The sequence below is a fragment of the Mesoplodon densirostris genome, chromosome 7 (assembly GCF_025265405.1).
Source record: "Mesoplodon densirostris isolate mMesDen1 chromosome 7, mMesDen1 primary haplotype, whole genome shotgun sequence".
Taxonomy (NCBI): Eukaryota; Metazoa; Chordata; class Mammalia; order Artiodactyla; family Ziphiidae; genus Mesoplodon; species Mesoplodon densirostris.
This window is the reverse complement of record NC_082667.1, coordinates 30,618,252-30,643,511: the sequence shown is the minus strand read 5'-3', so window position 1 is coordinate 30,643,511 and position 25,260 is coordinate 30,618,252. Positions and strand designations below refer to the sequence as shown.

At 38.4% G+C, this 25,260-nt stretch overlaps 1 pseudogene; it reads left to right on the top strand.

The window, feature by feature from the left end:
* Positions 1 to 1,210: 1,210 nt before the first annotated feature.
* The window catches only part of LOC132494145 (hypoxia-inducible factor 1-alpha inhibitor-like), an 84,922-nt pseudogene continuing 60,872 nt past the window's right edge, over positions 1,211 to 25,260 (top strand).

Here is a 25,260-nt window from a genome sequence, read left to right as displayed (position 1 = left end):
TGAAACACATATCCAATCCCATCAATCCCTTCTGACTCCATTACCTCCTGGATGAAGGTCAGACTCCATGTTCAGGGCCTCTTCTCCTGTCAAATCCCCATGTCCACATTCACAAATGGATTCATTCACAGTTCTCCAAATATTTCATGCTTTTTCCTGTCTCCTTGCTTTTATATTCAATATAAGTTCTTTTCTATGCCTCTATTCATAGAACACCCTTAATTCTTCCTCACTTAACCCAACATGTCTTTCCAGACACATTTCAAGTATATCCTCTCCTCTTGGAAGCAATCCCTGGTTCCTCCTGCTTCAGTTACATGTACCTTCTTTGTTTACCCATAATACATATTCCTGTCTTCTAGCATGTATCACACAGTAATAGACAATCCTCTGTGTGTGTGTGTGTGTACTTTATCTCTCCATATATGACTCCTAACACAATATCATACATGATAGAAATTATCAATGAAGTAATGAAATGAATAAGCTACTTCCCAGGAATGCAGTGTGTTTATTATTTTTATAATATATCCTCATATCAACACCTTATAGAAAATTCAGTTATCTTGAAGCTGTCTTGATAATTTTGGCACATTTATTGCCTAGGACATTTCCTAGCTCATAGACTTTGATTCATAAATACTTGTTGACTGAATGAATAAAGGAACTAGTGTTATGGGTTGAATTGTGTCCCCCACTCCCCCCTCACACACACAAAAGATGATGAAGTCCTATTCTCCAGTACCTGTGAATGTGACGTTATTTGGAAATAGAGTCTTTGCAAATGATCAAATTAAGGTGAGGTTATTAGGGTAGGCCCAATTCCCATATGACTGTGTCCTTATACAAAGTAGAACTTTGGACAGAGAGAGAGAGACATAGGGAGAATGCCATGTGAAGATTGGATTTGTGCTTCCAGAAGCCAAGGAATGCCAACAACTGCCAGCTAACAAACAGAAGTCAGGAGGGGGTCATGGAACAGATTCACCTTCATAGCCTCCAGAAGGATACTTCCTTACCTATAACTTCATCTCAGGCTTCTAGGCTCCCAGAACTGTGAAGCAATGAATTTCTCTTTTTCCAAGGCACTCAGTGTGTGGTACATTGTTACAGTAACCCTAGGAAACTAATACATCTAGGGACAAAGACTTAGATATTTCATTGCATCCAGGGGGTGGTATAGCTCTGGAGGTAGCCTGTAGTAGCACTAATGAAGATTATAGACATCACGAAGGCAGAAGATCAAGCACAGTTTTCAACAATGGCTAGTGAGAGAATTACTGCAGGTATTATTTGAAAAACTGTAGGTATTATTCTTTTTAAAAAAGATACAGATTATTGTCATGGAAGTATTGGGGGCAGTCTACACTTTACAATTGAGAATTGGATTTTCAGATTAGTGACCAGGCATGTGTATTTTATTTTATTTTATTTTATTTTTTAACATCTTTATTGGAGTATAATTGCTTTAAAATGCTGTGTTAGTTTCTGCTTTATAACAAACTGAATCAGTTATACATATACATATGTTCCCATATCTCTTCCCTCTTGTGTCTCCCTCCGTCCCACACTCCCTATCCCACCCCTCTAGGTGGTCACAAAGCACGGAGCTGATCTCCCTGTGCTATGCGGCTGCTTCCCACTAGTTGTCTGTTTTACGTTTGGTAGTGTATATATGTCCATGCCACTCTCTCACTTTGTCACAGCTTACCCTTCCCCCTCCTCATATCCTCAAGTCCATTCTCTAGTAGGTCTGTGTCTTTATTCCCATCTTGCCCCTAGGTTCTTCATGACCCCTTTTTTCCCCTTAGAATCCATATATATGTGTTAGCATATGGTATTTGTTTTTCTCTTTCTGACTTACTTCACTCTGTATGACAGACTCTAGGTCCATCCACCTCACTACAAATAACTCAATTTCATTTCTTTATATGGCTGAGTAATATTCCATTGTATATATGTGCCATATCTTCTTTATCCATTCATCTGTTGATGGACATTTAGGTTGCTTCCATGTCCTGGATATTGTAAATAGAGCTGCAATGAACATTTTGGTACATGACTCTTTTTGAATTATGGTTTTCTCAGGGTAAATGCCAGGTAGTGGGATTGCTGGGTCATATGGTAGTTCTATTTTTAGTTTTTTAATGAACCTCCATACTGTTCTCCATAGTGGCTGTACCAATTCACATTCCCACCAACAGTGCAAGAGGGTTCCCTTTTCTCCACACCCTCTCCAGCATTTATTGTTTGTAGATATTTTGATGATGGCCATTCTGACTGGTGTGAGGTGACAACTCACTGTAGTTTTGATTTGCATTTCTCTAATGATTAGTGACATTGAGCATCCTTTCATGTGTTTGTTGGCAATCTTTATATCTTCTTAGGAGAAATGTCCATTTAGGTCTTCTGCCCATTTTTGGATTGCGTTGTTTGTTTTTTGATATTGAGCTGCATGAGCTGCTTGTAAATTTTGGAGATTAATCCTTTGTCAGTTGCTTCATTTGCAAATATTTTCTCCCATTCTGAGGGTTGTCTTTTGGTCTTGTTTACGGTTTCCTTTGCTGTGAAAAAGCTCTTAAGTTTCATTAGGTCCCATTTGTTTATTTTTGTTTTTATTTCCATTTCTCTAGCAGGTGGGTCAAAAAGGATCTTGCTGTGATGTATGTCATAGAGTGTTCTGCCTGTGTTTTCCCTCTAAGAGTTTGATAGTGTCTGGCCTTACGTTTAGGACTTTAATCCATTTTGAGTGTATTTTTGTGTATGGTGTTAGGGAGTGTTCTAATTTCATACTTTTACATGTACCTGTCCAGTTTGCCCAGCACCACTTCTTGAAGAGGCTGTCTTTTCTCCACTGTATATTTTTGCCTCCTTTATCAAAAATAAGGTGACCATATGTGTGTGGGTTTATCTCTGGGCTTTCTATCCTGTTCCATTGATCTATATTTCTGTTTTTGAGCCAGTACCATATTGTCTTGATTACTGTAGCTTTGTAGTATAGTGTGAAGTCAGGGAGCCTGATTCCTCCAGCTCCGTTTCTCGTTCTCAAGATTGCTTTTGTTATTCGCTGACTTTTGTGTTTCCATACAAATTGTGAAATTTTTTGTTCTAGTTCTGTGAAAAATGCCAGTGGTAGTTTGATAGGGATTTCATTGTATCTGTAGATTGCTTTGGGTTGTAGAGTCATTTTCACAATGTTGATTCTTCCAATCCAAGAACATGGTATATCTCTCCATCTGTTTGTATCATCTTTAATTTCTTTCATCAGTGTCTTATAGCTTTCTGCATACAGGTCTTTTGTCTCCTTCAGTAGGTTTATTTCTAGATATTTTATTCTTTTTGTTGCAGTGGTAAATGAGACTGTTTTCTTAATTTCACTTTCAGATTTTTCATCATTAGTGTATAGGAATGCCAGAGATTTCTGTGCATTAATTTTGTATCCTGCTACTTTACCAAATTCATTGATTAGCTCTAGTAGTTTTCTGGTAGCATATTTAGGCTTCTCTATGTATAGTATCATGTCATCTGCAAACAGTGACAGCTTTACTTCTTCTTTTCCAATTTGGATTACTTTTATTTCTTTTTCTTCTCTGATTGCTGTGGCTAAAAACTTCCAAAACTATCTTGAATAATAGGGGTGAGAGTGGGCAACCTTGTCTTTCCCTGATCTTAGTGGAAATGGCTTCAGCTTTTCACCATTGAGGATGATGTTGGGTGTGGATTTGTCATATATGGCCTTTATTATGTTGAAGAAAGTTCCCTCTATGCCAACTTTCTGCAGGGTTTTTATCATAAATGGGTGTTGAATTTTGTCAAAAGCTTTGTCTGCATCGATTGAGATGATCATATGGTTTTTCTCCTTCAATTTGTTAATATGGTGTATCACATAGATTGATTTGTGTATATTGAAGAATCCTTGCATTCCTGGGATAAACCCCACTTGATCATGGTGTATGATCCTTTTAATGTGCTGTTGGATTCTGTTTGCTAGTATTTTGTTGAGGATTTTTGCATCTATGTTCATCAGTGATATTGGCCTGTAGTTTTCTTTCTTTGTGACATCTTTGTCTGGTTTTGGTATCAGGGTGATGGTGGCCTTGTAGAATGAGTTTGGGAGTCTTCCTCCCTCTGCTATATTTTGGAAGAGTTTGAGAAGGATGGGTGTTAGCTCTTCTCTAAATGTTTGATAGAATTCACCTGTGAAGCCATCTGGTCCTGGGCTTTTGTTAGGTGTAAGATTTTTAATCACAGTTTCAATTTCAGTGCGTGTGATTGGTCTGTTCGTATTTTCTATTTCTTCCTGGTTCAGTCTCAGAAGGTTTTGCCTTTCCCAGAATTTGTCCATTTCTTCCAGCTTGTCCATTTTATTGGCATAGAGTTACTTGTAGTGATCTCTCATGATCCTTTGTATTTCTGCAGTGTCAGTTGTTACTTCTCCTTTTTCATTTCTAATTCTATCGATTTGAGTCTTTTCCCTTTTTTTCTTGATGAGTCTGGCTAATGGTTTATCAATATTTTTTATCTTCTCAAAGAACCAGCTTTTAGTTTTATTGATCTTTGCTATCATTAACTTCATTTCTTTTTCATTGATTTCTGATCTTTATGATTTCTTTCCTTATGCTAACTTTGGGGTTTTTTTGTTCTTCTTTCTCTAATTGCTTTAGGTGTAAGGTTAGGTTGTTCATTTTAGATATTTCTTGTTTCTTAATGTAGGATTGTATTGCTATAAACTTCCCTCTTAGAACTGCTTTTCCTGCATCCCATAGGTTTTGGGTCATCGTGTTTTCATTGTGATTTGTTTCTAGGTATTTTTTAAATTTCCCCTTTGATTTCTTCAGTGATCTCTTCGTTATTAAGTATGTATTGTTTAGCCTCCATGTGTTTGTATTTTTTACAGATTTTTTCCTGTAATTCTTATCTAGTCTGATAGCGTTGTGGTCAGAAAAGATACTTGATACAATTTCAATTTTCTTATATTTACCAAGGCTTGATTTGTGACCCAAGATATGATCTATCCTGGAGAATGTTCCATGAGCACTTGAGAAGAAAGTGTATTCTGTTGTTTTTGGATGGAATGTCCTATAAATATCAATTAAGTCCGTCTTGTTTAATGTATCATTTAAAGCTTGCGTTTCCTTATTTATTTTCATTTTGGATGATCTGTCCATTGGTGAAAGTGGGGTATTAAAGTCCCCTACTATGATTGTGTTACTGTCAATTTCCCCTTTTATGGCTGTTAGCATTTGCCTTATGTATTGAGGTGCTCCTATGTTGGGTGCAAAATATTTACAATTGTTATATCTTCTTCTTGGATAGATCCCTTGATCATCTTGTAATGTCCTTCTTTGTCTCTTGTAATAGTCTTTATTTTAAAGTCTATTTTGTCTGATATGAGAATTGCCACTCCAGCTTTCTTTTGATTTCCATTTGCATGGAATATCTTTCTGTATCCCCTCACTTTCAGTCTGTATGTGTCCCTAGGTCTGAAGTGCGTCTCTTGTAGACAGCATATATATGGGCCTTGTTTTTGTATCCATTCAGCCAGTCTATGTCTTTTGGTTGGAGCATTTATTCCATTTACATTTAAGGTAATTATCGATATGTATGTTCCTATTCCCATTTTCTTAATTGTTTTGGGTTTGTTATTGTAGGTGTTTTCCTTCTCTTGTGTTTCCTGCCTAGAGAAGTTCCTTTAGCATTTGTTTTAAAGCCGGTTTCTTGGTGCTGAATTCTCTTAGCTTTTGCTTGTCTGTAAAGCTTTTAATTTCTCCATCAAATCTGAATGAGATCCTTGCTGGGTAGAGTAAACTTGGTTGCAGGTTTTTCTCCTTCATCACTTTAAATATGTCCTGCCACTCCCTTCTGGCCTGCAGAGTTCCTGCTGAAAGATCAGCTGTTAATCTTATGGGGATTCCCTTGTGTGTTATTTGTTGTTTTTCCCTTCCTGCTTTTAACATGTTTTTTTTTGTATTTAATTACTGGTAGTTTGATTAATATGTGTCTTGGTGTGTTTCTCTTTGGATTTATCCTCTATGGGACTCTCTATGCTTCCTAGACTTGATTAACTATTTCCTTTCCCATATTAGGGAAATTTTGAACTATAATCTCTTCAAATATTTTCTCAGTCCCTTTCTTTTCCTCTTCTTCTTCTGGGTCCCCTGGTGCATTTAATGTTGTCCTAGACATCTCTGAGACTGTCCTCAGTTCTTTTCATTCTTTATTCTTTTTTCTGCTTTGCAGTAGTTATTTCCACTATTTTATCTTCCAGGTCACTTATATGTTCTTCTGCCTCAGTTATTCTGCTATTGATCCCTTCTAGATAATTTTTAGTTTCCTTTATTGTGTTGTTCATCTTTGTTTGTTTGCTCTTTAGTTCTTCTAGGTCCTTGTTAAACGTTTCTTGTATTTAATCTGTTCTATTTCCAAGATTTTGGATCATCTGTACTATCATTATTCTGAATTCTTTTTCAGGTAGACTGCCTATTTCCTTTTCATTTGTTAGGTCTGGTGGATTTTTACTTTGCTCCGTCCTCTGCTGTGTGTTTTTCTGTCTTCTCATTTTGCTTAAGCTACTGTGTTTAGGGTCTGCTTTTCGCAGGCTGCACGTTCATAGTTCCCGTTGTTTTGGTTGTCTGTCCCCAGTGGCTAAGGTTGGTTCAGTGGCTGTGTAAGCTTCCTGGTGGAGGGGACTAGTGCCTGTGTTCTGGTGGATGAGGTTGTTTCTTGTGTTTCTGGTTTCCAGGTCCACGTCTGGTGGTGTGTTTTGGGGTGTCTGTGGCCTTATTATGATTTTAGGCAGCCTCTCTGCTAATGGGTGGGGTTGTGTTCCTGTCTTGCTTGTTGTTTGGCATAGGGTGTCCAGCACTGTAGCTTGCTGCTCGTTGAGTGAAGCTGGGTCTTGGCATTGAGATGGAGTTTTCTTGGAGATTTTTGCTGTTTGATATTATGTGGAGCTGGGAGGCCTCTTGTGGACCAGTGTCCTGAAGTTGGCTCTCTCATCTTAGAGGCACAGCATTGATGCCTGGCTGGAGCACCAAGCGCCTTTCATCCACACAGCTCAGAAAAAAAGGGAGAAAAAATAGAAAGAAAGAAAGAAAGGAAAAAGAAAGAAAGAAAGAAAGAAAAAAGAAGATAAAATAAATAAAGTAAAATAAAATAAAGTTATTAAAATAAAAAATAAAAAGTAATTATTAAGAAAAAAATTTATAAAAAGTAAAAAAAAATCCCCCAAAAACGGATGGACAGAACCCTAGGACAAATGGTAAAAGCAGAGCTATACAGGCAAAATCACACACAGAAGCATACACATACACCCTCACGAAAAGAGAAAAAGGGGGGAAAATATATCTTTGCTCCCAAAGTCCACCTCGTCAATTTGGGATGATTCGTTGTCTATTCAGGTATTTCACAGGTGCAGGGTACATCAAGTTGATTGTGGAGCTTTAATCCGCTGCTCCTGAGGCTGCTGGGAGAAATTTCCCTTTCTCTTCTTTGTACCCACAGCTCCCGGGGTTCAGCTTTTGATTTGGACCCGCCTCTGCGTGTAGGTCGCCTGTAAGCGTCTGTTCTTCGCTTAGACGGGGTTAAAGGAGCCGCTGATTCGGGGGCTCTGGCTCACTCAGGCCGGTGGGAGGGAGGAGTACAGAGTGCGGGGTGAGCCTGCGCGGCAGAGCCGGCGTGACGTTGCATCAGCCTGAGGCGTGCCGTGCGTTCTCCTGGGTAAGTTGTCCCTGGATCACGGGACCCTGGCAGTGGCGGGCTGCACAGGCTCCCAAGAGGGGAGGTGTGGATGGTGACCTGCGCTCGCACACAGGCTTCTTGGTGCTGGCAGCAGTGGCCTTAGCGTCTCATGCCCGTCTCTGGGGTGAGCGCTGATAGCCGCGGCTCGCGCCCGTCTCTGGAGCTCGTTTAGGCGGTGCTCTGAATCCCCTCTCCTCGCGCACCAGGATACAAAGAGGGAAGAAAAAGTCTCTTGCCTCTTCAGCAGGTCCAGACTTTTTCCCGGACTCCCTCCCGGCTAGCCGTGGCGCACTAGCCCCTTCAGGCTGTGTTCATGCAGCCAAACCCAGTCCTCTCCCTGCACTCCGACCGAAGCCCAAGCCTCAGCTCCCAGCCCCGCCCGCCCCGGCGGGTGAGCAGACGAGCCTCTTGGGCTGGTGAGTGCCGGTCGGCACCGATCCTCTGTGCGGGAATCTTTGTGCTTTTGCCCTCCGCACCCCTGTTGCTGTGCTCTCCTCTGCAGATCCGAAGCTTCCCCCCTCCGCCACCCGCAGTCTCTGCCCACGAAGGGGCTTCTAGTGTGTGGAAACCTTTCCTCCTTCACGGCTCCCTCCCACTGGTGCAGGTCCTGTCCCTATCCTTTTGTCTCTGTTTATTCTTTTTTCTTTTGCCCTAACCAGGCACATGGGGATTTTCTTGCCTTTTGGGAGGTCTGAGGTCTTCCTCCAGCGTTCAGTAGGTGTTCTGTAGGAGTTGTTCCACGTGTAGATGTACTTCTGATGTATTTGTGGGGAGGAAGATGATCTCCGCGTCTTACTCTTCCGCCATCTTTAAGCTTTCCCCAGGCATGTGTATTTTTTTAAAAAGCTGCAGGTAAGCCCCAGCGTGGGTGATGCCGGCTACCTCCAGGCTGCCTTCCCTTCTCAGTGTGCATTCTGCTAATGGTTAGATTGCAGTGGGAGTGAGCCAGGCCTCCTTGTGCATTTTCTGACAAGGCTCTGTCCAAGGGTGATAAACATAAGTTTACTTTTACAATTGCAAACTTTTCTCATTTTTTTTGTTTACCTATCTTTCTGTTTTCCCAAACTCACCTGTGGTACTTAGTCCTGATAAATGTTCTGAGGTTTACTATGCTTTCCTATTATTTTTATTTAGGGAAACAAGCCCTTTTCTTTTCTTTCCTTTCCTTTCCTTTTCTTCCCTGGGTCTTGCTTTTTTTTTTTTTTTTTTAACTCTACCTTGCTCTCAAATGTTGCTCCCCATGTCAGAACAGCTGAACTCAAACATTGCCAAGGAGACTAGTTAAACATAAGTCTTTCCAGGTTAACTCTTGATTTATTATCTGATGAAGTCTTTTGCCCTTTTGAATTTAAAGCAAATAAAAATCCCCAGAGAATCAGAGGGAAAGAATATAGTGTTAAATGACTGTTTTACAAGGATTCAAAAGGGAAAGATACTTTCAGAACTAATCTAATGTGCACAGCTTATGAAGAAATATAGAGATTTAAGTGTTTTGTGTTTATTTCCATTTAAAAATATCAAAACAAAATGGGATCAAAGGGTTTGAATTTAGTGTACATGAAAGAGCTTGTAGAACTGCCCTCACATTTAGAGCAATCAGCTAGAGCACAACTTAAGTGGAAATGGATGTTTGAAAATGTCTGTATGCTCACTTCAGAATGGTATGTTTGTGAGATTTGCTAAGTGCTTACATTAATACATCCTGAAGTACTTTCTAATCAAATATAGTATTGCATTACTTTCCACACTGTTGTAAGTTGGAAAGTTTCCTCATATGTTAGTGGTTTTTAAAAATGACATATTAAATCCTCATTGAAGATCCATTTCATCATCTCCCATTATTCTAAAACGTTTTGTTAGTTTCCACCAAACTTGTGGCTGGCCATTGTTATGCCTCGACATACCAGGCTGTCATTTTGGGGACAGTGCATCTGTTGTCTGTACTTTGCAAATCAGGAAGTGTTATTTCCACAATTAGACCAGTGGCTATTGGTATATGTGTTGGAAGGGAGAATACTTGCGATGATGACAAATGGAAATACTTTCTCTGTGGAAGCTCAAATCATTTTTGTGAAGCCAAGTTCAAGACCCATCCGACATATGTCTACAGTGACTTGTGGCTGAAATTTTACACCTGTTTATATTATACATGAATTGAGCCTGGTATCATGTGAATTGTTGATGGTGAAACTTGAAACCATGTGAAAATTATCTGGTTTCAGGTTTGGTTTCCAAAGCAAGACTCAGGCAATAGTTACAGAATGTTCAACTGAACCTGGGTGAGTTTGTATAATTCTCCTGGTTTAAACCCAGGGAAATGTTTGTCGTCCTACCTAGCTATGACATAAAACTATGAAGCAAAAAGGAAACATGATCATGAATGTCTAGGGAAATGTTTAACAGGGATCGGGGATAAGCTAAAGGAGCTGGTGAAGGAGCTGGTGAACCCAAAGATGCTATAGAACACTGAGAGTGCAGCCATTACAGTCCCATACACTTTGAAACTTTCTGTTATTCCTTCAAGTGTCATCTTCTTTGTGAAACTTTCTTTGACCCCACAAATTAGCATTAGATAATTCTGTTCTCTGTGCTTCCAAAATATTTTATTTCCATCTATTATAAAAGTAGATACTTTTGGGGGGCAACTTTGTTTACTTCTTGTTCCCCCCACTCCTACGCTGTGGACTTCAGAAAGGCATAAACTTTTATTTGTATTCATCTTTGTGTTTCAAAAACCTAGTATAGTGCCTACCATGTAATAGTCAAGCAATACTTGCTGCATGAATAAATGACAAAATTGGTTGACTGTGTGTCATATTTTTATTTAGCTGTTTGAGACATGAGTGTAAACAGAATGTCAAGCCATAAAAAGAGTGCAGAAATTCCTAAGAAATTGGCTTAGTGTTGTAAATAAGCTCCAGAACTTGGTAAATGTGGAGAAGACTTGAGGAGACCAAAGAATGAATTAAAATGAGTTGTTCTTAAAATCAAACTTTAGAAAACAGAGGCTAAGTCTATGAAGACCAAATGTAATCCAAAAGGAAACTTAGATATGAAATGATGGGCTTTGATAAAGAGGATCATGACCAGTTATTGGTTATCTCCACTAGGATAAAGAAAGAATAAATAGAGTAAGGATTAAGCAAGATATAAAAAAGCTATTACATCTTGCAATAGGTTACTATGGGGCATCAGAATATTTTCCTGCTTCAAACTGCATCTAATAATTGTCCATACTGCCATCAAAGGAATGATTCCAAATTCCAGGACTGAAGATACCTTTTCGCATCTGAAAACCCCTCATTGAATATTTTTTACTTCCAGTATTATTTTCTAAACTTGCCTGAAAATAATAATTCCCCCAGGACACCGATAAACAACAGAGATTCCTGCTCATCCTCTGAATGAGAATCTTGGGAGGTGGGTGTTGGGAATCTGTTTTTTAATAAAACATTTGGTTATTCTTATCCTTAAGCAAGTCTGGATTTATCTCCAGGATAAAGTGCCCTTTCCTTAGAAAAGCGCTCTAGGTCCACTCTCTTGTACATGGCCTCATTTGCCATGTACCCCCATAATGATCCAGTAATAGTAACATACTGTTTGTCTTCGCCATTTCTTTCCAAATGCTATTATCTCTACTTAAATTCTATTCACAATTTAAACTGACCTCAAATGACACTTTCTCGAAAACCTTTTTTCACCCTCCCAGAAAAAATACTACACTTTATCACATCACATTCTCTTTATTTGTTCTTCATTTATATTTTTCTATATCAGGAGCTTCTTAAGATTAAGAAATATGTCTAATTTATTTATATTATTGTCCAAGACCCAGCATAGTGCCTGGACATAACAGAGTATGTATATTTCTCATCTTTCAGTGTGTACCAGATAGCTCTTCACCATACATAGTTTGCCCTTTATCAAGAACCATCCCACATGAAGCCCCCTCCATGATGACTTTCTGCATGGCTTTAGACTTCCAGTGATAGCTCTTCTTTACAGTCATCCATAATTACCACATCCTGTTTGCTTCTCTTTTTCTTTCTTTCTTTTTCTTTTTTTTTTAATGTATGTCTGTCTGACTAGAGTGCAAGTAGCTTCTGAGAAGGGAAAACATACTATGTTTTATTTTCATGTACCCCTGAGTTTGTGGTATTTCATAAACAGCCTGAAACTGTATATAATTTTTAAAAGTATGTGCCCCTTGGACTTCCCTGGTGGGGCAGTGGTTAAGAATCCACCTGCCAATGCAGGGGACATGGGTTCGAGCCTTGGTCCAGGAAGATCCCACATGCCGCGGAGCAACTAAGCCCATGCGCCACAACTACTGAGCCCGCGTGCCACAACTACTGAAGCCCGTGTGCCTAGAGCCTGTGCTCTGCAACTAGAGAAGCCACCACAATGAGAAGCCCGCACACTGCAACGAAGAGCAGCCCCCACTCGCCGCAACTAGAGAAAGCCAACGTGCAGCAACAATGACCTTTTTTTTGTATAAAAGGAATTTCCTTTTCATACTTTCATCCTAAATACAGATTAATTAGGAAAATCCCTGGACTCTCAACACCAGCATCTTCTTGTTCATCATTGAGAAACATTTGTTGAATTCATTTCATATGCAAGGCACTGCGCTTAGTGCTAACAACTGTAAATACATGAGCTGATACATGCAGACCACTGGACAATTAATACTAAAATAAATCAGCTGGTCCAGCCAGCATTAGGAAACTGCATCACTGAAATACTGTTTCAGTAATACTTAATGGACTGAGGGCCTTAAAGTGAATTATACATACCCTTTGAACTGGTAACTCTACTGCTAAAAATTGGTCTTATATAATTCTAAATCTAGAAAGCTCTTTATGTTCTAAGTAGCATTATTTAAAATGGTAAAAGAATGGAGACAACCTAAATCTCCAGCAATAGATCAATTGGTATTTAAATTTTGATTCATTACTTGTGGATGAACAATTGATCCTTAATCTTTTTTCTACCCCAACACACTTGAGGGAATGCAACATCTTTTTCTATAGGATTGGCTCACCAATACAGAGATTCACAGCTGAAGTAGCAAGAAAAAAGAAATAAAACTAAAAATCTTTTACAAAGGACAGAAGGTATACATTGAAATGCACCTCATAAAGTTCTGCTACTCTCCTTCTTCCTGGGATAAGGACTATTCTTATTTTGTAGAAAATTCATGGTTCCTGACATTAGAAAATACTCATCTCTTGATTGTGACTATCCACTATTCCTCCTGGCTGTGCTCTTAAAAACAGGAGCTTCCCTTTCTTTGGGAAATTGCTCTTCCTCAACTTCTTATAGTTTTAAGGGGGAGAGGGGTCTACCCCAACATAGCGACTGATCCAGGTCCACCAGAGTCCTTCCCTGGGAGCCAAGAAAGCTCATTCCTCTGGGATTCTAAGTGGGAGGATGTCAAAGTACTCTCCCTCTTCTTGCCACATTATGTGAATATTTCCTATTTGTAGTAATTGAGAAAAATACCTGATCAACCCCTGTTCTAAGTTACATGAATGAGCCTTTTTCTTCTAACAGTTTTTTCTCTTAATCTTATTCAGTTTGGATTTTTGTCACCAGCAAGTAAAAGATTCCTGAGTGTAACAAGTTAATATGGATACTACCAATACAAACACACTTAAAACAAATTAAAATACACCAAAATTCCAAAATTTTATTCATAGGAAAAATACTGTATGAAACAGTTCCAAAGTAATGATTATTGCTTTATTAGAGATCAATTTTCCTCTCAATCTTCCTACATTTCTGTATTCTCTCCCAGATTTTCTGTAATAGGTATATGCTTCATTTTAAACTGTAAACAGCAGCGCTCACAATACACGTAGTCTGGCACCGTGGCAACCTCCCAGAAGAGGAAGGGGACAAGAGAGGGAGAGATGTAGGCAGTTAGGTATAGACTGCTTACTGAAAAGTATATTGTTTCCTTTTCACTTCCACCAATTGCTCCTTGAGAAAATATGCTAAGTGCCACTGAAATGTTTAAGTTACATGCTGTCAGACATCTATAGCTGTCATGAAGGTTAGTAGTGGAAAATGTTAAATCGACATTTGTTCCTGAGGAGCGCATAGGTGTGTTATTGGGAGAGAATGTCAGATTAATAGAGGGAAAGGTTAAAAAAGAAGGCTTTCATTTTAATAAATAGCAAAGAGTAAATATCTTGGTAAATCTTAACAGACTCACGCAATATTTTGACACCACTGTTATGAAACTGCCAAAAGAGGTACTTACTGGGCCAGGGCAAAGATGGACCATCGCAGCAAGCCATCTACAGTCTAATCCCAGTAACCTATTGTTAGATAATGTTTGACTACTACTTCAGGAGGAGTGAAATGGCTGTGATGATCTGTATATCCTCTTAGCTTTATCAGCAACTGACAGAGCCTTGAATATGGCAGACACCTTAGGTTATATTTCTTTATCTGAAAGGAGTCCCAGGTTCTGGAGTCCCGTGGTGTATAATAGTCATCCTCTGTAAAGCAAGTGAATATAACAGAGCCTCCACAATAGACTGTAATAGGGTTAAAACTGGTGTTGGTTTCTGAGTAGGCAATTTGCTAGCAAAGCACAGGGCACTTAAAACCGAGCTGAGATTATAGTATCATTGGATTCAGTCTCATTGTCAAGAGATGGATGGAGTAGGGCTCTCCAGGAAAATGTAATAATTAAAGGGATTATTAAAAAATTTAATCAGATTATGTATCATCTTTGGAAATTTGGACAGTAAATTTAGGCAGTCACATTTAACCCAAGAATTGGGTTCTGAAAACTGACTTCCCAAAGTAGACAGGATTGAGAGATGACATGGCAAGTTGAAGGAAACATATTTTCTGGCCCCTCCCAGACCTGTGTTTCCAAGACATGTTCTTATGACAGATTATAATGTTAATTTGGTGATTGCAGACATTTGCCAAAATACTTCATTATTTGGCCCTGTGATAAGGAGATTAATTTAGCATAGACTTTCATCAGACCTTTATCATTCTTCACCTGGAGTTCTTCCCTAGTTGACTGTCTGACCTCTCAGCCTCCGCCTCTTAATACTTCCAGTTCACCTTCCCCACCACTATCAGCATGATCTTCAAAAAAAAAAAAATCTTACGAGAACTTACTTCTATCCAAAACAAAAGAAAACAAGAACAGAGTTAGAGGCCCGTGTACCACAAAAAAAGAAACAAAAACAAACAAACTTGAAAAACACCCATTGATAAAGGAAAAAGGTGGGTAAGCAGTGATAAAAATTGACATCTAATATGGATTAGGCATGTTGTTATAAATGATTTATGCATTGTCACATTTGATCCTCACAGCAACCTTTTGAGAAAGTTGAGTAAACTGGGTCTCAAATAAGTTGCTCATCCAATTAGTCAATGGAAGAACCAAGACTCTCATCCAGAACTGAGTCCAATTCCTATAACCTTTACCCAGTACCACACTGCCTTCAGAAGAAGTTTGATTTCTGTGGCCTAGAGAAAATAATATTGCAAGGGCCTATGAATATTATAAGGAGTATATATTTATACATAATATGAGAGTCCTGGCTTCCATCAAAGCCTGGACATGAGACCACCTGGTTATAAGTTTCAGTTAGGTCATTTGAAGAGGACACTAGAATATATTGCCTTGGAAAGTGGTGGAGTCTTCCTGGTAGATGAGATAAAGAAAGTTTTAGGGCCTCCCTGGTGGCGCAGTGGTTGAGAGTCCGCCTGCTGATGCAGGAGACACGGGTTCGTGCCCCGGTCCGGGAAGATCCCACATGCCGCGGAGCGGCTGGGCCTGTGGAGCCATGGCCGCTGATCCTGCGTGTCCGGAGCCTGTGCTCCACAACGGGAGAGGCCACAACAGTGAGAGGCCCATGTACCGCAAAAAAAAAAAAGAAGATAAAGAAAGTTTTAAAGGCCTACAGCTTTCTCTCTGGAGGTGAAGTAGTCATAATGATGAAAGTCTCATTTCAGCCCTAACTTTTGATTTTAGTTAAACAGGGTACTAAATGCCAATCGAGAATCTTTAGAGACTCCAGGGAAGGCAGCAATTAGTACTGCTCTGCTGTATAGAGTAGCAGGACTTCTGTTGGAACAGCTGTTTGTTGATCCAGCTGACATTCTCTTTCATCCACCCATCCATTGTTCTCCTTAAACAATAGCGAGATACAAATGTGAGTTTTACTCACTCTAATGAAAAGGGTAGAGTTTCTTTCCCTATAAATATTTTCAAAAGCCTTGATGATTCATGAGATTTGCACAAATACATTTAGAGCTGAAAGTAAGTGTATAAGGCATTTGGAGAATACTCTGCCCCTGGCATAACAGGGAGAGGAGGGCTCCTACATTAAAAATAACTCTGCTTATATTTGTAAGGCAAACATGCTCTTCATTACTGTCCTCCCTACACAACTCCCCCCTGGAAAAAATAAACATTATCCAAAACAAAACCTGACAGAAAAGATGACAGCTTCTTGGGTGGGCATGAATGCAATCTTGCCTGAAGCCAGGGGTATACACAAGATGACCTTTAAAATTTTCCTTTCAACCCCATTATTCACTGGGTTTATCTAAACATTGTTTATGAAGGAAGATAAAATATGGATGAGTTTTCAAATGAAGAAAGCAACAAAGACTTACTGACTCTGTCTTGTTGCAAAAGGGAAATTGGATTTGTACCTTCATCTCCTGCATTTCTCATTTATTTCATTTGGGCATGCGGGGGATGTTAGCAAGTATCAAATTCGCCTGTGAAACTCAGCTTGTACAATAAAAACATGATGGCTTCATCTCTTTTGCTCTGCAGAATCTACATTTTCATTTCAAGTTAGTAGTCATTCTTGATACTTCTCCCTTAGAGAAGATTCCAAACTTTAAAAAAACTCCCTCTGGGCATCTTTCTTTTAGAAACGCCTCTGAAAAGAGGGGCTCAAAGTACATGTGAGATTTGACTCAAGCACCTGTGGTTTTCCCAAACATTTTCCAAGGTATCCTATCACAAAACCTATTTTTTTTTTTATTCCTTGTCTTTCATCTAGACACTGAAACCCACTCATTTAGGGCTGTTTCTTACAATTCAGGATGCAGCTTGAATGTCACCTCTTCAAAGATCTTCCTGACCACCCCAACCTAAAGTAGCCACTCAGTCACTAACTGTCACACCCCATTGTTCCAAATCTCTACCTTGAATTTGTTACCATCTTATTTATTTAATGCTCACACCTCTCAGTTGGAATGTGTTCCATAATGAGCAGAGGTTAAGTTAGCTTTACTCACCTCTCTACACCCAGCAGTTACAAGAGCTTACAAAGAGTATGTACCCAATTAATATTTGTTGGATGAATGAATGTATGGTGCCCTCAACAGGAAATACACTGCAAATGTCCATGAATAATTTCATACTATACAAATAACATATGTGTGGAGAAATATAGATACATATTAATTACTTGGCATCAAGTTTGTGTTGATTGATAACGGTAAGAAAGTTTGAAAAAGCACAAAATTGGGGTGGATTTTCCCAAGATAGAACATATTAAGGTAAAATGTAAGGGTTTATTCTGGCATTGCCTCTTTATATCAGCAGAACTGCTTTCCTTACAGAAAAACCCAGTAAGAATAAGTTCTTGGCATCCTTGCTGGCTTCAAAGGTTAGATGATCTCTTTTGTCTCCTTTTGAGATCCCTATCCCGTTTCTCCATCTAGTTGACATCTCCTTGAACCCAGCTTTTTTTTTTTTTTTTTTGGCCACACTGTGCTGCATGCAGGATCTTAGTTCCCTGAACAGGGATCAAACCCTCACCCCTTGCAGTGGAAGCGTGGAGTCTTAACCACTGGACTGCTGGGGAAGTCCCAGATTTCTTGATCTTAAACACTATTCTTGGGTCAGACACCATTTCTTTGAACACATCTTAGTTCCATTTTTCAGTTAAAAGTTGTTCATACCCCTTGAAGTGTGTCTGCTCTTAGCCAATTTGGGTAACGGACTAAGTAGACCTGCTTTGGCTGCCTGAGCCCTATCTTAGCCTCCCTCTGCCAACAACCAGAGACTGAGAGCCCTGGGTTTTTCTTAAGTCCTTACAGTTCTCAAGTCTTTTAAATTATTCCTCTTCTTAGATGATCACTCCTTCCATTTTCATCCTCGCTCCCACATCTGTCTCTGCTCATTCCATTTGACTAGCTTGCCATGTTCTACCAATCGTCAGGTTTTAAATTGTCCCCAATCTGCAGGACGAAGAACAGTTTGGAAATCAAGTTATAGCTTTAATATCTGTCTTAATTGGAGCCTATACAAACTGTATTTACTCTGTTTATATTCACAATGTATTTTAAAATTTATTGGCATCAACATTAAGTATGCTTGGAAGACTTCCCTGAAGATAAAGTAGAAATTTTGTATTTCTCAAACTGGGCTTCAAATTGAACATTTCAATAATGGTAATGATTTTTACATTCCTGAAAAAGCTACTTGATTTTTTCTAAACTTTATGACTGGTGACACCCTTAGCATCAACATTTAATGGAACAGAGTTACAGCCAAGTATATCTTTAGTTGCACAACCAGGATTGGTGAGGGGAAAAGTAAAATAACTTGATCATGGCATTTGAAGCCTTCCATTAGTTGACTGAAAGTTCTATTAAATTACATTTTTAAAAACTTGAGTTTATGTAAGTATAGAAATATAATTATATAACAATCCTTTGTTCATTTTAGAAAATTTAGAAAGTACAGTTAAGGGAAACACATAAACACACACACTCCCATCTTCACTTTCAAGCAAGGTTTCAGTATTCTGCTAAGATTCTTCCTCAGCCACCCAGACAATTGGGCTTGTCACAAATATATCACACTTTCCCTGTCTTTGCTCAGATTGTTCCTGCAACATGAAAAACCGCTTTAAATCCCTTCTCTTTTTGAAATCATAATTACTATTCAGAGGCTAACTCAAATGCTACCTTCTTTATCAAAATCGCTCATGTCATTTCAGAAGAACCAAATTCTTCCTTCCTCCCCTCTAAACAATCAACTTAGCTCATCCCTCAGACTTTTGAATTTCCTGTGAATTGGTAGTTGGACCTTGTGGTTTGAGAAGATTTAGGTTAGATTTATTTTATTTTTTGATGGGGCTATTTGGATCAGGAGGCCCATGTTGTCATTTTCTTTCTCTTTTTATAATTTAGCTGTAATTGATTCTCAATGCCTAGATCCATTCATAATAAGGGGATGTCAAATGATGATATTCTAATTCAGTTTTTCTTCTGTATTATTAGTTGGAATACTTTTATTAAGGAAAACTTTCCTCTTATCATTTGGTTACTGCATGATAAAGTTTGACAGGAAAAGCAGAATAGATGCCTGAGTTTTACTTCCCTCTTTACTTGACAGTTGTCAAATAATTTGATTCACTAGCATCCTCTGAAGAAGACTTTCAATTTTAAAAGATCATTCAGTGTTAAAATTCTATCTAGATGATCTTGTACTATCAGATAAAATGAGAGATGGTATCTAAAAAGAGACTCATAACAGCAAACCATTGTACTTTCCATAAACAAATGTTCTATCATTTTTTTATTCTTCTTTTTCAGAGAACAATGATTTTAAATCTTTTACATGTCTCTACTTATTGCACCTTGGAAATACCACCCAGTCTCATAATTTTAAATACAATTTATGTGTCAATAATTCCCAAATTCCTGGATTTGGATCCTGTCTGGATCTTCTCCCCAAATTCCTGTTTCATGTACCCAAATATTTACTTGGCTCTTGGCATCTCTACTTAGGTGTCTAACAGTTATCTCCTACTCAACATTTCCCAAACTCAACGCCTGATATTCCCCTATCCCTAAATCTTCTATGCTCAGTTTTTTCCATTTACTAGTGGCAACTCCTTTCCTTCAGTTGATCAGGCAAAAAATTCAGAGTCATGTATAAGTACCCTCTATCTTTTATATCCCCTGTGGCCATTGATTAAAAATATATCCAGAATATAAATATTTCTCACTTTCTTCACCACTGCCATCTTGGTTCAGTCACCATCATCTCTTATTTGAATTATTATAATAGACTCCAAAGTATTCTACCTAGTTGTGTTCTTAACTCCTACAGTCTAATGCAAGATGTTGAATCATGTCACACTTACACTAAAAGCTCTGTATTACCTTCTCATCTCACTCAGGGTAAAATCCAAAGTCCTTGTAGTGGTTAATAATCTCATCTCCTACTATTACAACCACATTAAACTCCTTATTTTTCCTTTAGCAGACAAATCACCACCTTATCGGGGCCTTTACATTTTTTATTCCTTCTGCCAGGAAGGCCCTTCTTCAGATTTTACATGTGTTTTACTTTTACCTCCTTCATTCAAGTGTTAACTTTTTAGTGTCTCCTTCACTTGTAATATCACCTTCAGTTGTCATCTTCTAAAAAATATTTATTTACTTATATTGTTCATATTCTGTTTCCCTCATTAGATCATAAGATCCAAGGAGATTTTGTTTTGTTCACTATTTTACCCCTTTCTCTTAGAAGAGTGTCTGCCAGTGGTTACTCAATAGTTGTTTGTACATTTAACACATTAATTCTGAGCTTGTTACTTCTTATGATCTTTAATTTCTTATTTTCTATTTTTCAGTTTTAGAATGTTCATTTGACCAGTTTTTATAAATTATAATCCTCTTTTAAAATTCTCTCTTTTCTTCTACTTTGTCCAATTTTTTTGTAACTTTCTTAAGCATACTGATAATAGTTACTTAAAAGTCCCTGTTGAATAACTCTAATATCTGAATCATCTGTAGATCTATTTCTATTGCCTATTTTCTTTTTTTTTTTTTTTTTTTTTACTTTCAATCATTTGATTCTGTGGGTTTTGGTTTTGGTTTTGCATGTCTTATAACTTTTGGCTTGATGGATGAAACATTTTAGGGACTCTTTTGATGGGCATTTCTCTAAAGCATGTTAAGTTTTTTCATCTGGTACACAGATGGCTGGCAGATTACTACAGTCCTGGTCAGACTTAGTTTTAGGCTTTGTCAAGTTAGGCCTATTTAAATTTTGTCCTTACATGTAGTACATAGTCCTCACTTCTAGAATACAGCACTTAATCCTAGGATGGCACCCTTCTGAGGTGAAAACTGAGAAATACTAAAATTTTTGCAAATGTTTCTTTACTTCCATAGGGATTCAACTTTAATTTTTGTTTTCTTGGTGTGGCTGCTGAGATTCATTCTTAAGCCTCCCATTTGCTGTTTTATTCTGGGTTATTTGGACTCTCACTCTATAAATAATATAATAGAATTTACATATTATTTATATAGATTTATAATATATATTATTTTTATATATTTATGTAGTTTAGGAGTCAGTCAGCAGTTGGGAAAGGGGGATTTGAATGTAGATTTTTGGGTTTCTTCTTTGAACTTCCTCACTCTCCAGGCTTTTCCTCTTCAAATGCTAATTCTCTGGGCAGCCCTGAACTCCATCTTCTATTTTTCAGTTATCTTCTGTTCTTTTACTTTGTTTCTGGTCTTTGCTTATGCTAATGAAATACTGTTTTCATTTCAATAAACAGCATAGTAAATTTTATATGTGGTAGGGTATTTACTCTCATCTCTTTTTCAAAAAGTTTCTTAGAAATTACTACATATTTATTTTTTCCATATGTATTTAAAAATAATCTCTCCAGTTTCTTTTTAAATTTTTGAATTCTTCATGCAATCACAGTAAATTAAGCTTACCAATTGCTGTTTTATTTTAGGTTACTTGGATCCTCACCCTAAATATAATATATAACATAACATAACATAACATAACATAACATAACATAAATGTAGTTTAAGAGTCTGTCAGCTGTTGGGAAAGGGGGATTTGAATATCAACTTTTGGGTTTTGCAAGCCAAAATTTAATGTTAATATGCATTATGTAGTAAGAATGGTTACTGAGGGCGGTGACTGCGGTGGAGGCTGCGGTCTCAGGCTCTGGAGAACCCTGAGAAGAGGCCGAAGCCCTCGGCCCCGCCTGGGATGAGTCCTGACTACTCAGTTATACCTTCCTGACCCAGCCCATCCAGCATCTCAGTCAGAGCAACCCCGGGGCAGAGGAGCTTATTGAGAATGAGGAGCCTGTGGTGCTGACAGACACAAATCTTGTGTATCCTGCCCTAAAATGGGGCCTTGAATAACTGCAAGAAAATATTGACAACAGAGACTTCTCTGTGTATAGTGCCAGCACCCACAAGTTCTTGCACTATTATGAGAAGAAGACGGCTAATTTCCAGAACTTTAAGCTGAGGTCCAATAGGGAAGAAATGAAATTTCATGAGTTTGTTGAGCAACTGCAGAATATACAGCAGTGAGGAGGTGAAGAGAGGTTGTATCTGCAGCAAACACTCAGTGACACTGTGAGCAGGAAGATTGTCATGGACTTCTTGGGTTTTAACTGGAACTGGATTAATAGGCAACAGGGAAATTGTGGCTGGGGGCAGCTGACCTCTAACCTGCTGCTTATTGTCATGGAAGGAAATGTGACACCTGCTCACTATGATGAGCAACAGAACTTCTTTGCTCAGATAAAAGGCTACAGGCGATGCATTTTGTTCCCTCCGGATCAGTTTGAGTGCCTCTACCCATATCCTGTTCATCATCCACATGACAGACAGAGCCAGGTGGACTTTGACAATCCTGACTACAAGAGGTTCCCCAATTTCCAGAACGTGGTTGGTTATGAAACAGTGGTTGGCCCTGGTGATGTTCTTTACATCTCAATGTACTGGTGGCATCACACAGAGTCATTACTAAATGGGGGCATTACCATCACTGTGTACTTCTGGTATAAGGGGGCCCCCATCCCTGAGAGAACTGAATATCCTCTCAAAGCCCAACAGAAAGTAGCCATAATGAGAAACATTGAGAAGATGCTTGGAGAGGCCTTGGGAAACCCACAAGAGACTGTTCCCGGGACTCTCTTGGTGGCGCAGTGGTTGAGAGTCCACCTGCCAATGCATGGGGGACACGGGTTCGAACCCTGATCCAGGAGGATCCCACATGCCACGATGCAGCTGGGCCTGTGCACCACAGCTGCTGAGCCTGAGCTCTGGAGCCCACAAGCCACAGTTGCTGGGCCCACGTGCCACAACTACTGAAGCCCAAGTGCCCAAGAGCCTGCATGCTTCAACTACTGAGCACACGTGCTGCAATTACTGAAGCCTGGACACATGGAGCCAGTGGTCTGCAGCAGGGAAGGTCACCGCAGTGAGAGGCCCGCACACTGTGGTGAGGAGTGGACCCCACTCGCTGCAACTAGAGGGGGCCTGCGCACAGCAACGAAGACCCAATGCAGCCTAGATAAATAAATAAATAAACAAATAAACAAACAAAGAATGGCTACTGAATTTTATGATTTATTTTAATATAATCACATGTTAATTTTCTCCTTTAATATGTAAATTCAAGAGATTTTGACTTAACTATCAAAACAATTCATACTTCCAAAATTTATAAAATTATGTTACTTTAATGAAGAAAATATGTTTTTTAATATGCTTTTTCAAATGGGCTCATACTGTGTTTAATATTTTTATAATCTATAATACTTTTCCACTTAACAGTTTAATGTAGGTATATTTCTTGTTTATAAATACAGTCCTACATTACCATAAGGTGACTACATAGTATAGTATTACACGTATAGATACCATAATGTGTCATGTTGGAAATTTAAGTTATGTGAGTTTCTAACTATTAAACACTTTTTTAAAGACATTATTCAAGGACGTTTTGAATAATTTTGCAACCTGAAATTTACAAAGTATTTTACTGATTTAGAGAGAAAAGATTATTCACAGTCACACAAATATTTAATTTCTTTCTTTTCTTTCTCAATCATAGCATATGCAATTTTATTGTCAATATTTCAAAACTTTGCAAATTTCCTACCCATCCCTAATTCATGATAGTCCATTTAAGAATTAGTAGGTATGCATGGCTACTTTTTTCCTCAAAAAATTTTATAATTATACATGTTGGTTCGGCTTGAAATGATAGAATTTCCATGTATTCTTGTTCTTAACAGAAGAAGAGAATTGAGGGGCAGTCAGAGAGGAAGAATAAGAAGGGCTGTGGAAAACACCCTTTGTGTAAAGTAAAGTAAAATGGAGTGAGGTCACTATCAAAGAATCTTTCCTCCTTAGGAGAGTTCATCCTCTTAGAAACTGTTTGTACCTCAGGTTATCATGTCTATCTTTCACTTGTCCAAATCTTTTTATATAAGGTCATTTCTAGAATACCTTAAGTTAGGTAGTTAAATAGTATGGAACTTTCTGGAAGAAATATGTTTAACTTCTGAGATAAACTGAAGATAACAATTAGTCAGTGAGCACCAGGATTGTAAAAACAGACTATGTCACTAAAATCATATGCTTTTGAAAAATATTTTCAGTCTTTCTCTACACTGTGGAAAGTGTATAGCCTTTGAAATCAGAGAGACTTAGATTCATTGTCACAGATCTGCAGTTACAACACTTAAACTCCTTGAGGTTCAGTTGCTGGAATTATAATACGAAGGTAATAATACTTACCTTGCAAAAGGAATGTGGAAACTAGAAAAAAAATATGAAAAGTTCTTTGCATAGTATGGGGCACTCTGTAGGTACTCTGTAAATGGTAATCAATTACTGTGATAGCATTTTTGCTGGTAATAATAATAATAAGATATTTTTATTTATTTATTTATTTTTATTTTTTATTTTTTTGCGGTACACTGGCCTCTCACTGTTGTGGCCTCTCCCGCTGCGGAGCACAGGCTCTGGACGCGCAGGCTCAGCGGCCATGGCTCACGGGTGCAGCCGCTCCGCGGCATGCGGGATCCCCCCGGACCGGGGCACGAACCCGTGTCCCCTGCATCGGCAGGCGGACTCTCAACCACTTGCGCCACCAGAGAAGCCCAATAAGATATTTTTAATATGTATAGTTTACAGACTAGAAAATGTTCAGACTTTTTCTTTTAACTTTTTAAGTATTTATATTACCCATCTAGCTACTATTTGCTTATACTCATTAGTATTCGTCCTGGAGACTGTCTTGGCATAGTAGATAATTGATGACAGTGCTTCCTGTTCTACTTTTTGTCTGGGAGCAAGATTAATTTATATGCTGATTAATTTGGGGGGCTGCTCACCTTACTCCTCTGCCTTTGTCATAGATCTCATTTGTTTGTAATCAATTTTTCTTAAACTTTATATACCCAAGGAGATGGCACATGAATACATTACTTACTTGCTTCATACTTTCATTCATAAGACAAAAAGCTAATGGATAGAATGTTTAAAAAAAGATAAATTATGACTTCCTTTGGGATCAAAACAGTTTCTTTCAAACTTGGAAACATTAGTTTTGTGAAAATTCTTATCACTGATATCATGTGTATATAAATGAAAATATGGATGCAATGTATATTCATGGGTCATTAAATAAGTATGTATGAAACTAGGAGGAAGCATAGCATAAAA